Source organism: Lutjanus erythropterus, chromosome 7, assembly GCF_056507025.1.
Source record: "Lutjanus erythropterus isolate fLutEry1 chromosome 7, fLutEry1.hap2, whole genome shotgun sequence".
Lineage (NCBI taxonomy): Eukaryota > Metazoa > Chordata > Actinopteri > Lutjaniformes > Lutjanidae > Lutjanus > Lutjanus erythropterus.
In genome coordinates, this window is record NC_139323.1 from 4,986,061 (window position 1) to 5,000,323 (window position 14,263).

At 38.0% G+C, this 14,263-nt stretch overlaps 1 protein-coding gene across 7 annotated transcripts in view; it reads right to left on the minus strand.

Moving 5' to 3' along the window:
• Positions 1-14,263, minus strand: part of ptprfa (protein tyrosine phosphatase receptor type Fa) — a 467,935-nt gene that overhangs the window by 296,544 nt on the left and 157,128 nt on the right. The window lies entirely within an intron of this gene.

Consider the following 14,263-nt stretch of genomic DNA (forward strand, 5'->3'; position numbering starts at 1 on the left):
AGAAACCTTAAAAAATCTGCTCTGAGTGCATGAATAAACATGTACCGTAAACCAACACTGAGGCGCACATTCACTGGAATCATGAACATCACCTGAATAAAAGCCTCATGCATGTGTATGAATAATAGTGCTGCTTCAAAATTAAATAATATCTACAGTTCATATAATGGACATTAATAAGAATTCCCAAGCCTTTTTTCTGGGGACCCACTTTTTTAAAAAAGACAAGCCATCATGACCCAAATCAAAATATGTACATGTGTGTGCTCCACCTATTTTCACGTTTGGACCTATTTTTCAACTACTGATCAATCTGTTTTTTGGCCCATAAAAAGTCCAAGGTGACGTCCTCAAATGTCTCGTTTTAATAAAGAAGAACTGCAGATATAAATCTTAAATTTGCAGAATTTCTTCCATAATCTTTGATTTATTTGGCAACCCAAATAAAAGCTCCTGTGACCCACCTGTGGGTCCTGAACCAGTGTTTGGGAATGTCAAAGCAGTGGTTTCCAAACTGGGGGCCACTGCAGGGCTGTGTGTGGATGAGCAGGGGAGAAATAGTCTGTGATGGCCAAGGCCAAACAAAATAACAGGCAGAGATGGTAATATTGTTCACATGCTCACCTTACAGCGTTGTTAAGTAAACCGGTTCATTTTATTTGCAGCCAACCACACCCCAAACAATCCACATTTAAGTCCACATTAAAGAGTTTATTTGATTTCTAATCTCTTTATTTGCTTTTAGCCTTACACTATTAAATAAATGGAGTGCACACACTTTCACATTGTAGGGTTAGAACAAGCACTTTTCTGTCATATTAATCATTTTTGTATATTTCTTTGTTTGAGTTACCACGCTGATGGGAGGTCTCTTCTTGGAGCAGCAAAAGGTGCGGCCAAGGACAGAGGTTTCTTAAATATTGTGGCCATGTTCGCGGGGGATTTGGGTTTTAGTTAGTTTTTCCTTATTAGTTTTAGTTAATGTTCATTTTGTTTTCCCCTCTTGTGTTATTTGGTTTGGCCAAGCCAGTATGTATGTTCCCTCATGTCTCATTTTGTTGGGTCAGTTTGTTCAGTTAACACCTTGTTTTGTTGCTGCTATTTTGAGTATAGTTCTATTTTGCTGACCTCTTTTATAGGCCTAGTTATTAAGTTCTTGGTTTATATTGTTTTGCATTTTTTGGGTCAATAAAAGCCCTATTTTTTCCAACAAACACCTGTACTCCTCCTTGCCTCCCTACTTGGTCTCTGGCAGTCAGACAGTATTTAATACCTGAGCCTGAATCATTTGCATACGAAGGAGGTCAAGACTTTCTATTATCAAAGGATAAAAGAGCAATCATCTCATTTTGATCTTCTCACCTTTATGCACAGATTGTGTACTCTGTTAGCATTGGACTGCATTAGCATCTCATCACCAACGCCAGCAGCGTTTGACACTAACTCAGTGCTTGTTCTTCAAGTACAGCAGATCAAATTTAAGCAAATAATTCCGTCTATAAACTTCAACACAGTTACAAGAGACAGGTCGAGTTATCATTAACCTATTTGCCTCGTTTTCTCTACTAAATTTTGTTTAAAGTCTGTCTGTGGGGGTTACTTGCAGGGGCGTGTCCAGACTTTTTTGAGTGGGGTGGCCTAAGCAGAGCACTGACTTATGCAGGGGTGGAACAAAGTACATGCGTATGCAGGCACATACACACACAAACACATGACAGAATAGCATTAATTGACAATTTCTCATATCTACTTTAATTACTGACATTATAGTATCTTACTTATCTAATTCCTATGTTTAAAATTTTCATGTAAGAGATAAATAGTCCCACCAATCACAAAATAACAGAGTAGCACCATGAAAAATTCCATTCAAACTCTTTCCTCCGGCTGTGACATTCCTTAATTCATTCTCGGTATTCCAACATAAAAAAAAAAACATTTTATTTTCAGGATTTAACTTTTTTCAAAATTAATTATTTGCTGTGTATAGTTTTTGTTAACTGTTTTTTGAGTAGTATGATGGAAACTACAACTCATTATACAGCGCTTTGTTGTAAAATGATTCATAAAAAAACCTAAAATATTAAAAGTAGGTGACATAGAAAAGAAAACAATTAAAAATACTTGTCAAATAGTCTGTTTGAGTGAAGGTCCTGCCTCTGACTGGACAGATAATCAATCATACTTGAGGATATATGGTAGCATTTGGGGTGGTCAATCAGATTTTATGGGTGGTCAGTGCCCCCTGAGCCCCTCTCTCTAGATACACCCCTGGTTACTCACCCTGGCTGTCGCCATGTTTCCAGATCTCATTACCTGAGTGAGTAAAGTGGTAATCCATTAACAAACACCCCCTTTTGTGCAAAAGCCTGAAAATGACACACCCCAAATAAATTATTCTAGAAAATGAGTGGATAATCATTTTAACTATGTGATCTTTAATCCAGGACACTTGAAGCTTTATCATCCAAAATTCTCGGGTGATTTCATCATTTACTCATTTTGTCAAATGGTAGTCAGATTTTGTCGCTACATTAATTTCAGGAAATGCTGATAACACTGGTGATAAATTGTATTTCTCTTAGGATAAAATCAAATTTAATTTTGCCTCTGATTACTGCTCCAAAAGATCATTCGTCTGGTTTAATCATGTGTAGTGTTTTTTATTGCTGTTCTGCAGAGTCTCTGTGTCTCCACTCATGTGTAGAATTCTGAGACATTGTTTGGAAGGACAGCCGGGCGTATTAGCACTCCTTTGCAACACCCTGCCCTCCTTCAGAGACAGACAGCAGAAAATGTAAGGTGGTGAGACAAATAATTCAATATTCCATACAAGCTCCACTCACAACAAGAACTGAAAAGTCACTGTGTTCCACCTCCAAGGTGACACCTCTATCCCCACAGAAAGAACCATAATGCAGGTGTTTTTGTTTGGAGCTAAAAGTGGCTTCTTGAGTGGAGGGTCAGTGTGTGGCGACAGGCTGAGGCAGGTGGATGCTGGTGCTTGAAGGCATCAAAAGTATTGTCATCCAGCGGTTCCCCCCCTGCCTCGCTGCTGCCCTCAGATTGTCCTCTGTCAGCACTTATCCTCCAATAAGAGCTTGAGTCTCGGCAGCAGAACTCAAAGATCAGCCTCTTCACAGGGTGCTGCTTGTCTGACTTCTACTTGTGTGGTCTGTGGTTCATGGCTCTTTCCCTTACAGTACACAATAACATATATATAGTGGCAGCTCACCCACAGATCACTGGAAAATGACGGCCTGACTTCAGAGATATATTTACCATGTAAGGCAGCTTAATTTTTTGAGATCATGCATGAATCCATCTTGCCAGGCTTCAAGTTGTCCCTTTGTGTCTGCACCAAAAGAAATGCAGCCACCTTGAACAAACAATGGTGGCCCCTGAAGAGGTTAGCATAGATACTGCGATAGAAAAGATGTTTTCGCTGTTTTTTTTTTTGAAAGTGCTTTTCCAGACAGTTTCTAAGGACACCTTCCCAAACAGAAAAAAAAGAAAAACCATCTGAAATGTCAAGCTAACTTTTTCTAACAAAATTTCAAAAATTCTTGCTTGGAGTTTATGGAGCCAACAGTAAAAAGGAACTGCCTCATTCATTGAAACAGGATCTAATTACAGTAATTGCAAAACCAAATAAGGCTCTTTAATCACTGATGAGTGGCGTTACGTTACTAAACAATAATTCTGGCCAGCCGGCTGAAAAATGCTTTGGATGACATTATTCATGAATCTCAAAATGGATTCATGCCTGGGCATCATATTTCTAATAACATTAGATAAGTCTTAGATTTGTATAATTATAGGAATGTAATCTCCGGGGACCCTCTAATTCTTTTTCTTTTCTTTTTTTTTTAACTTGGGAGTTCTTTCTTTAAAAGTGCCTGCCCTTTGCCAAACAGTTTCTAAGGATGACTTCCCCGGTGGTTCTGTGTAACAAACCACCTGGCGAGTGATGTTAGTCAAAACACTTTACAAAGATAATAATAGCTCTTTTATATGGTGCTTCTTAACAATTTAAACACAGGTGTTACGCAAAACTGTCCAGTTTTTCCCCACATCTTCTTTCTTCTTGGTCACATTTTAAAGGATTAATGTTTCTCAACTCCTTTAAAGGAAATTAAGTTTGTTCCATCATACTTGATATTTTGAGTTCCTTATCATAACCTAATTTTGAAAAAAAAAATCTGAAATTCTGTCTCAAAATATCATCAATATCATATAAATCAGCTGAACTGAAAATTGTAAAAAATTTCCTATAATTAATTGTATTTAGCCAGGAACTTATATATGGACTATTGGTTCAAACTGCTGTCCCACAACCAAAAAAAACTAATTTAAAAAGCATGTAAGTGTGTAACTCTTAGATATTGACCAAGATGATCACAACATGTGCAATAAGGTTTGGTCTGTTGTCGAACTGTACCATGGATAAGTAATCCACATTCACCCCATTCTCACTCCCAACATGTCAAATATGGCAATCGGTGCCTCTACGCTTCACACTATAACACTGTAAGTACCTCCTTTCGCCATTTCTGGAGGCGCCCCTCTGACATTATGTTTTGATGTGTGATGTAGTATACAGAGTAAGACAGTGTATGTAGGAGGAGGTGGGGTGGATGTATGGGTCAAACAAACACAGGACAGACTCAGAACACTGACATGAGTCAACGCTGACTTCTTTTAACAGTTTTTAACTGGTTATGAAACAGTCTCAATTTATTACTGATGCATCTGTAGGACCTACATAGGTTAAGGAGACCACTAAAGAGAAGACTGACTTGTATATGTTTTAATTAATATATTTTATATATTATATATTGTAATTAATTAATTCTAATTTAAGGAGACCACTAGATAAAAGACTGGCTGTTTGTACATATACAAATATATATATATATATATATATATATATATATATATATATATATATATATATATATATATATATATATATATATATATATGTATATGGCTGCTACCAGGTCAGATTATCCTTGAAATCCGACGAAATGAGTCTGTTTACATTTTCCCAGCCAAAGTTACAGTGAGCAGCATGTTAGTCAACCAGCCACTTCCTTTGCCCACCTAGGGTAATTGCAGGGATGACCTAACAAGTATTTGGCCATTGATTGGTCAACAGACTCAATCAAAAGCATCATGAGATTGCTAACAAAATTAAGAAATTGATTTATCATCATGGAAAGGTTCAGGTTTAGTTTACCCTAAATGGACATTAGACATGAGGGACTCTATTCAATCAGGGGAATAATGATAAACAGCCAAATATGGGTCTGTTAAAGGGTTAACATACTTGTTTTATGCAAAGCCATGATCTTTTCCTAAACCTAACCAAGTTGTTTTGTTTTGTAAACTTACCCAATTAGTCTTTGGGGTTTTTTTTTGAAAGTTTTCCAGGACTTTCTATATTTATTATGGCTAACTTGACTATGGAGCTCTGCACCTGCAAAAATAACACTAGAGAGGTACCTACAGCGTCATAAATCGAAGAGCAGGGCCATTGACCAAGCTGGCATATTTGACGTGTCCGGAGAGAGAAGAGGGCTGTAATGGATGATCTGCTATGACAGCAGCCAGTTGCAGAGAAGAACGTGAACGTTCCAAGCAGGGGTTAAATCTTAATTCTTCAGCGGGAAGCCATGAAGAGCATTTTTCAGGCAAGGCATGACATTTTCACAGTAACTTTTGGCAACTGATAAGTGTGCTCTTTAAAGTTCAATGTGATTCAAAACCCATTTGTACAGTCTGAGCCAAGAGCTGCTCCCCAGGTACATTTCCATGGAAATCCAGTCATACACGTTGTACAGCAGGTTATAGCCGGGTCCTGAGGATGGTCAATGTACAGCTGGGAAATACTGCCCTTTGCAGCACCACGCAAAAAAAAAAGGGCAGAGGGCTTTATCAGAGTTTTCAAGGAGGCATAGGAGGTGGGTGGAGAAGAAGCGAGTGGATCGTACCATTATTAAGCTATTTATTTCCCATGGCTGCTGTTGGCTGACCCTGAGGCTTGACACTCTAAATGTAAAACAAGCTGGTGCCCTCAGCTCACTTCACTGGCAGCTCAGAGTTGTCTCTCACTTGCATTCTTCTCTGACCCCATGCTCGCCTTTTCCTTAGAAATGTGTCTGTTTGACCTCTCACATATAATCCAAAAGGATATGCATTTATGATGTGAAGAAAGTGGACTTAAAGAATCTATTGGTCCAGTGTAGAAAAAACACTTTCACCTTATCATAGACTACATGCATTGCAGTACTTTTTTTTATTACAGCTGCTCTCAGTTAAGTGTAAGTAGATACGTCTCAATTGAATAGCGCAGGTCAGAGAGGGAACTTGTTTATAGATTCAACCATTCTCAGTGTTATCAGACCATCTTCTCCATCTTTGTTGCAAAGTTGTCTTTGCTAAATCTAGTGAATCTCTTACTGCAAAATGGTTTTGACACAAATCTGTAGTTCAATGTCAAGTCTTACTCTAAAGACTCTCAGAACCCTTACTCCATCTCAGGAAGGGCTCACTGCATGAAAGAAACAAGGTGTCAGTCTCCTTCAAAACTGATCCAAGGTACACTTGAAGGTGCAAAATTAAAATGCTTTTATTTTACATGGACATCTGTATTTAAAATGACCCAACATCTTGCCATCAATGTAGTTTTTTTTTTTTTTTTTTAAATCAGGGTCAGCAGTAGCTCACACACCTATATTGTTTGTGCATTTTTTTTTTGTTATTTTGCTCTGTTGATTTAAGGATTGCTTTAAAGCCACTGTAAACTCAAATCCACTATAGTCTTACCATGTCTAACCATGTTATTTAGGGTGTTGTACATAATGTATACATAATAATATGCAAATAAAAAGTATTTAGGAATCAGGTTTAATCCAAATTCAAAATACTGTCACCAGTTGTTGTACACTTTACTGTATTAGGTTTGAATTGAGCATATTTGTGCTTGGAAATGTATTATGAAAATTGTGTTATTAATTTCACAAAATCATAAAAAAAAATGTTGGTTGCTATGTGGGTGCAAGAAAACTTCTCTGCTCCTGCAGCTGCACTCTGAGTCTGAGCAGCTCAACAATGTTATATCACTGCTTTAACACAAACAGTGATTTAACCTACCGCCCAAATCAATATCAGTTCAAGTGCACACTGTATTTAGACATTTTCCCCACTTTACTTGGCTGTCAGACAGTCTTTACAGACGGCAAACTGAAGCCACTGAAGTGCTTTCCTCACAGACACAAAATTAAGAAAAACAGTCATTTTCCCTCACAGGACACAAGAGTCCCTCGATCTGCAGCAAGTAATGATGGCAATACCACAAACTAACTAACAGCTACAAAGACAAACTCCTACAACTCCCGTGTCCTGTGAGGTAAAAATACTGTCTCTGTCCATGGAGTCTGATGGCTGTAAAGAGAGTTGGAAAACACTGTTTGACGACAAAGTGAAGCACCGATCATGTTTTGAGTACAGTGCACACTTAAAGCTTAGTTTTCATGTTGGGACTGCTGAGGCACCTATCAAACGTAAGCCAATACACACACACACACACACACAGTTTTGAAAAATGGGCTAAACAGCAAAATGAGCCATTTTTTAACTAGGTTTTTTAAGAGTTAAGAACATTTATTTTCACTCAGATCTTGAGGATGCTTAATGAGAAACCAAACTTTGATATCATATGTGCATTCGTACCATTTCAAACGAAGTTTCCAGATGCTTTAAACCAAAGCAGAGCTGCTGATTGTTGGAACAGTAAAAACCAAGATGGATTTTTTGTGAGTTTTTACAAGACCTGCAACACATTAACCACACACAGCTAATGGATCAGTTCCTGCTGGGTGCTTGACCAACAGCTAATGGCTCACCTCTCTGGATGTTTGTAGCCCTTGCAGAGGATACAACTTCCTTGACCTTTGAACTTCTCAAAATTATGTGCTAAAGCTTTTTATGTAATGGTCGTACTCAGCCAAGGGCTGCAGGCATTTAGCGACCACTTTGAGGAGAAAAATCCATCCTTTCACACTTTGGAAGTGTTAGGCTGCTGCTGCCGCTGTACCTTACACATCTAAGATCTGGTTCTGTGCTGTTGCGTCCTTGCCGCATTTGGTAACAGGACGAGTGTGGGCACGAGACGTCATATCAACATTCACACTTAGATATGAATTTAATTATGTGGGGCATTGATTTGGGGCATTAGTGTTTATAACAGGACATCTAATATTACTTGGGTGTGCATAGATAGACTCCAGCTTCAACAATAACATATAAGGATGGAGCCCTATAACTTTATTGAAAAGTCTGTATCACCAGGCTCGAAGTAGATTAAGATAACATGGACGGTAATACACAGGCCAAAAATATGAATTAAAAAAAAACAGCCCTTTAATAAACGATCTGTTGTAAATCCAGGTTTGAAGAACAATTCCATAAGTTGAGAATATTTCTATTATATCTGTAAGGGAAACAGTGATTCCCCAAGAATAAGCACATCTAGGCAACTGAGTACAGGTTGTGAAATTATATGTTTATTTTAGTAAAAAGTATGTTGGTTGTACTTTATTTTGCAGCACACTTATAAGACGTAACAAGCTGTACTTTGTATTCAAAAAATAGAAGTAATGTGTTTTTTATTAGACATTATAAAAACCCTTTATTAGACCCTTAAGTAGAGGGTAATTACTGACACATTGTAACAGAACTGCACTGTAAGCTTAAGTGTATTATTTCCCACTGTTAGACTGTTATTAGGCTTTTAGAGCGGGTAATTTGGGAGACGCTGGCCATAATCAGCTACTCTGCCAGTTGTATAGGGATCAGCAAAAGAAGCTGTGTCTCAAGAAGCAGATATGTGATTTCACTTTAGTTCACCTTACAGTTCTCTTGTAATTTGTCCCTAATTATCCTCTCGGTAATCAATTACCTTTTAAGTCCTGTAAGGATCCAACAGAAGATATTATATCTAGTTTTTCTCTAACTTCATTCAGAGTACAGCTTGTTACATCTTATTAGTGTACTGTAAAATAAAGTACGACCATTATGCCTTTATAGTAAAATAAAAAAAATCTTCTCAAAGTTTATAGGCATACCAGCCAAAGTTAGAGTTGTTACACTGCTACTTAATATTGGATAGGGTTGAAGACTGCTGAAGAAAATTGAACACTGAACATGTCATCTGGTTTTTATTGTCCTTTATATTAAATGCTGTATTGAATCTTTTGCTTAATGAAATAAAGGATACGAATGAGCTAATGGGTCATATTGAAGTTGTGCAAGAAAACTGAGGAAGGAGTGGATAATTACTAGTGTAATAATTATCATTATTATTATTGCAAGGGAAGAACATTTGTTGATTTGTTTACGTCTTTACAGTATCTAGTTGCCAATGAAGGAGCCACATCACACACAGTTTACATGGAGACTTCTCCTACCCGACATAATTTACACTATCAGCTTTATAGAGCTGTGGAGCCAATCATATTCCAGGAAAACATGAATAATCTGGTTGGTACATCAAGGAAAAAAAAAGTAGAAGTCTTTTGGGGATCAAAAAGGTACAAAGCAAAAGAACAGCATGTGCTGAAAATCTTATACATTTATAAATGCACATACTGCTTGGACAGCCAGTGTGAACATTGACTGACATACAGACATGATTGTCCAGAGCCCCTACAGTAAGCAGAGAGCCCAAAAAGCTATTAAGTTTAACTGTTATACTGTATGACTTGGCATGTGCTAAACGCCAACCACTCCTCCCTGCTCATTTAGTGGCTGATCTTTGCATTAAGCCAATCTCACAGGGGGACACACATGGCTGGAGACAGAGAGAGGACATTGTTTAGTCAGGAGGGAGGCAGAGAGAGGCAGCAGCATCACATAGGAGACACGAGCTGGCTCTCAATGCAGGCGTTTTATGGGATTTATGATGTATTCAAATGCTCCAGGTGGATGGCTTTCTTTGCATAGAGAAAGGGACATGACAGGATTAATTTAGCTGCAGCCGAGTTTCATAAAACTTTTACTGTATAATGGACAAATACGAGATGATTATAACACATGTTAATCAGAAACGTGGCTCTATGACCATTTATTGGTGCATTAAAGTGGTAGTTCTTAAACTTTATGTAGCTGAACTCGCATAATTCATGCACAGCCTCCATCCCAACACTATTATCTTGTTCCACAGCTGCTGTTTAAGTCTGTTCAAGTCACGTGTCAAGGCAAGTCAGTTGGAACTAGTTCATGTTAAGTCTCACATCAGTGGAAACCAGTTCAAGTGAACTCTTCAGCCAAATAAAACCATTTTGAGTCAAGTCTCAAGTCAACTGAAACAAGTCAGAGTCAAGTCTCAAGTCAGTCAGAGCAAATTCAAGTCAATGGTGATGCATTCAAGTCTAGTCTCACTTCAATGGAGACAATTCATAGTCAAGTCTCAAGTCAGCTGGAACAAGTCCAAGTTAAGTCTCAAGTCAATGGTGACAAATTCAGGTCAAGCCTCAAATCAATGGAGACAAGTTCAAGTGAATTCTTCAGCCAAATAAAACCATTTTGAGTCATCTCAAGTCAACTGAAACAAGTCAACTGAAACAAGTCAGAGTCAAGTCTCAAGTCAGTCATAACAAGATCAAGTCGAGTCTCTACTTAATGGAGACAAAACGAAGTCAAGAATAGAGTCAGTTGGAACAAGTTCAAGTAAAGTCTTAAGTGAGTGGTGACAGGGTCAAGTCAAATCTTAAGCCAATGAAAACCAGTTGACTCAAGTCTCAAACAAGTGGAAACAAGTGTGAGTAAAGTTTCAAGTCAACTGAGACAAGTCCAAGTCAAATCTGAAGTCAGCCAGATCAAGTTCAGCTTAAATTTCAAGTCAACTGAGACACGTTCATGTCCAGTCTCAGATCAGTCAGAACAAGTTCAATTTAAGTCTAAAGCCAATAGAAATTAGTATTTAGTCAAATCTCAAGTTAGTTCAAGTCAAGTTTTAAGTAACTCTTGACTGAAGCTTGAAGGCCAATAGAGTGACTGCTGACTTTAAATGAGACAGCATTTGAGCATCTTTTCAAAGCTGTGTTATTGTTCTGTACAACATTTACAGTGATCCGCCATGACATTAGTGGTCATGTCATTTGCACCAACACATGTGATGGTACAGTAGCTCCTGTATGTTAAATTGTGTATGGTCTACAGCAGGCTCACTGCCCTGCATGTTTTAGATGTTTCCCTGCTCCAGCACACCTGATTCACATGATCAGTTATTATGAGGTTGTTATCAGGCTTCTGCAGAGGCTTGATGATGAGCTGATCATTTGAATCAGGTGTGTTGGAGCAGGAAAACATGTAAAACTTGCAGAGCAGGGGTCCCTGAGGAGCAGGGCTGGGAAACACTAGTCTACAGCACATAAGGGAGGATAAATATAAATGGATGCAACAATAGATTTGCGGAAATTTGACTGATGCATGTTTGTGAAGATGACAGACACAAAGGAGAAATTCTAGTTTGTTTTTTGAAAGATGACACCAGCAGGGATACATGTCACACATTCTGCCCTATTTTTTTTTTTTTCTTTAGCAAGACTGTCTTCCTTGGCATCCTTACAAAATTCTTCCCCTCGGCTCACCACTGCCAAATCTAACATCACCATCTTCAAGACATTACTCTCTGCCCATTACAGACTCTTAAAAACAGCTTCAGCCATATGCTGAAAGCCAGACAGCAGCCAAACTGCAACTGACAACTGGACTAGAAACCATTTTCTGCATTCAGAGACACAATTAAGAGGCAATTTGGAGCTGGAAATCTATAAATGGACTGGAGTCAGCCCAGTTTGTCCCCATTTATAATGGAAAGGTCACTTATATTCTGTTATTCTGTTAAACTCATTCTACTGTATATGTATTTATTGATAATAATGGTACATAGCCACAACCAAACTATTAAAGTGGCTTGGGGTGTAGAAGTATAGTAATGCAGCAGTGACTGTGTTTAGGTCAGTGCAGTTCTCTTCTGCAAACATTTTTACCTGATAAATTATTGGCAATATTTGATTTCTAACCACTATGCTGCTTTCTTCAATAAAAAAAGTTAAAAAATAAAAAACCTGACAGTTCACTGTGTTATCCAGACTGGTTAGTGAATAACACACAGGTGTTTATTTTCTGCAAATGAGGGATTTTATTTGATTGTATGAAAAATGTAAAAAAGTGAATAAATGAGTATTATTGCATTAAAGAGTATATTTCTATGATTAAAATTACAGAAGCATGTAATTAGAACTGTATTTTATAATGTGCATATGATTCCTGTTATTTGTATAAAACATCAATGTGGGAAAACTGAGTGAAAATGTTCATACTTTACATTGTTTTCATGAAAGAAGATGGACTTGATTAAGAACCATGATTTTTCCTCTATCTATGTGCATGTCAGCATACATTCATTAAATGATTACACATATCATCAAATAAAAGCTCAAAATATTCAGATCATACTCTCTTTTCTCACAGAAGTCGGGCGTTTCTATTGGATGTGAACAAAATTGGCAACAGCAAAGCGACATCGCAAACAGGGGCATTCTGTAAGCGCAACAGCGGAACTTCCTGAAAATACAACAGAGCAGCTTCACCAAGTTCAACTCAACCAAAGGCTAAAGGCATGTTTGGTCTCAACACTGAATGAGTTCAATAACCTGGGGCCATTTGCACCAACTTATGGTGCTTAAGACTTATGCCTTGCCTTAAGCAAAGTTGGTCTTAACTCGGCATTCTTAATCCAACCTAATAGTTACGCTGGTTGCACCATCTAGGCTTGAACTTTCTTCTTGCTAAGACCGGGAGTAAATCTTATGCCTTGTCAGAAGCAGGCGTAAAGTCAAAGTCTTGGTGATTAATTCAGATATATACAGCCTCTAGTCACAGATGCCTTCTATTCTGTACCATGAACACTCAAAGAGATGAGTTATTCAACAGAACAGTGAGGAAAATGAAAGCAGCGCAGGTGGAGAATGAATCATATTCAGTCAGACATATGAATTAAATACCATTTGCAGAATCTACAAGAAGGCCCTAAGAATTAAAAATTCGTCACAGACAGCGACAAAGTTTGTGAAGTTTCTCCTCATTCAATAACTCTCAAAATTGCATGATTTTTCAGGAGAGTCAGGGGATACTGCAGTTACTAGTTCAATGGTGAAATCAGTTAAAACGGTGTCCTCCCCAACATCTGTCTATATGTTTTATCTGAACATATATGTCTTTTGAAATTTCTCTCCAAGTTGACAGTTCCTATGTTACTATGTTGGAGAGCTCAGCAGTCAGTGTTCCTGGCTGTACAGCTCTAATTTTCTTACCTCAATGAGAAATGAAATTGCCTTTTCTTTACCTTTGATCCTCCACAACACTGCAGCAAATTACAAATGATTAGCTACAAATCAGCAAGACAGCGGAATATTCTTAACATATCTTAACAATGCCTGCTGCCAGGCAACAGCCATAGTCTTGTGGGCATTCACAGGAACATGCAGAGTTAAGACTAGGCTTAAATTCTGGTTGGTGCAACCAATGTGAAGTCCATTCCACAGACCGGTCTTAACAAAGCAGTTAGGAACAGGCTTGGAAATGACTACGTGGTGCAACCAACTCAGAACTGAGATGTGTGCAACACACACACCACACAGCTTCAACAACCCCATGAATTACAACACAAGCTCTTTATTTCAATAGCTAAACCCAGTAAAAATCCTTCTGAGTAGAGATGCCAACATAACTGTTTAAGGATGCTATGTAAAGTTATATGGTAAGATGTGCATTTACACGCCTCAAAGCATTTAATCATAATATAACATTTAGACGTGCAAAAAGAAGAAGTAGTAATAGCAGTAGTAATAGTAATAGGAGTAACAGTGGTGGGTTTTAATACAGTTTTCAAGATGGACCAACATAGTGTCCTTGGAACAATATTTACATTTCAGCTGTTCTATCTACTTAAGCACTAATCTCAGCAGCACACATTTCTCCTGCAGTCTTTAAACAGAGCAAGAGTGCAAGACAACCTTTACAGCTCATCAGGAACCGTAAACCTGGTGCCCATTTGTCCATCGAGACGTTCAATAATCCTTAAATCTTTTAAGGTCTTCAACACACAGAGACAGACCAGTTTTGTTTTGCTACTGTCAAGTTTCTGTCTCTTCCAGAAACTCATTCATGTCACTTAATATTACCCCCACAT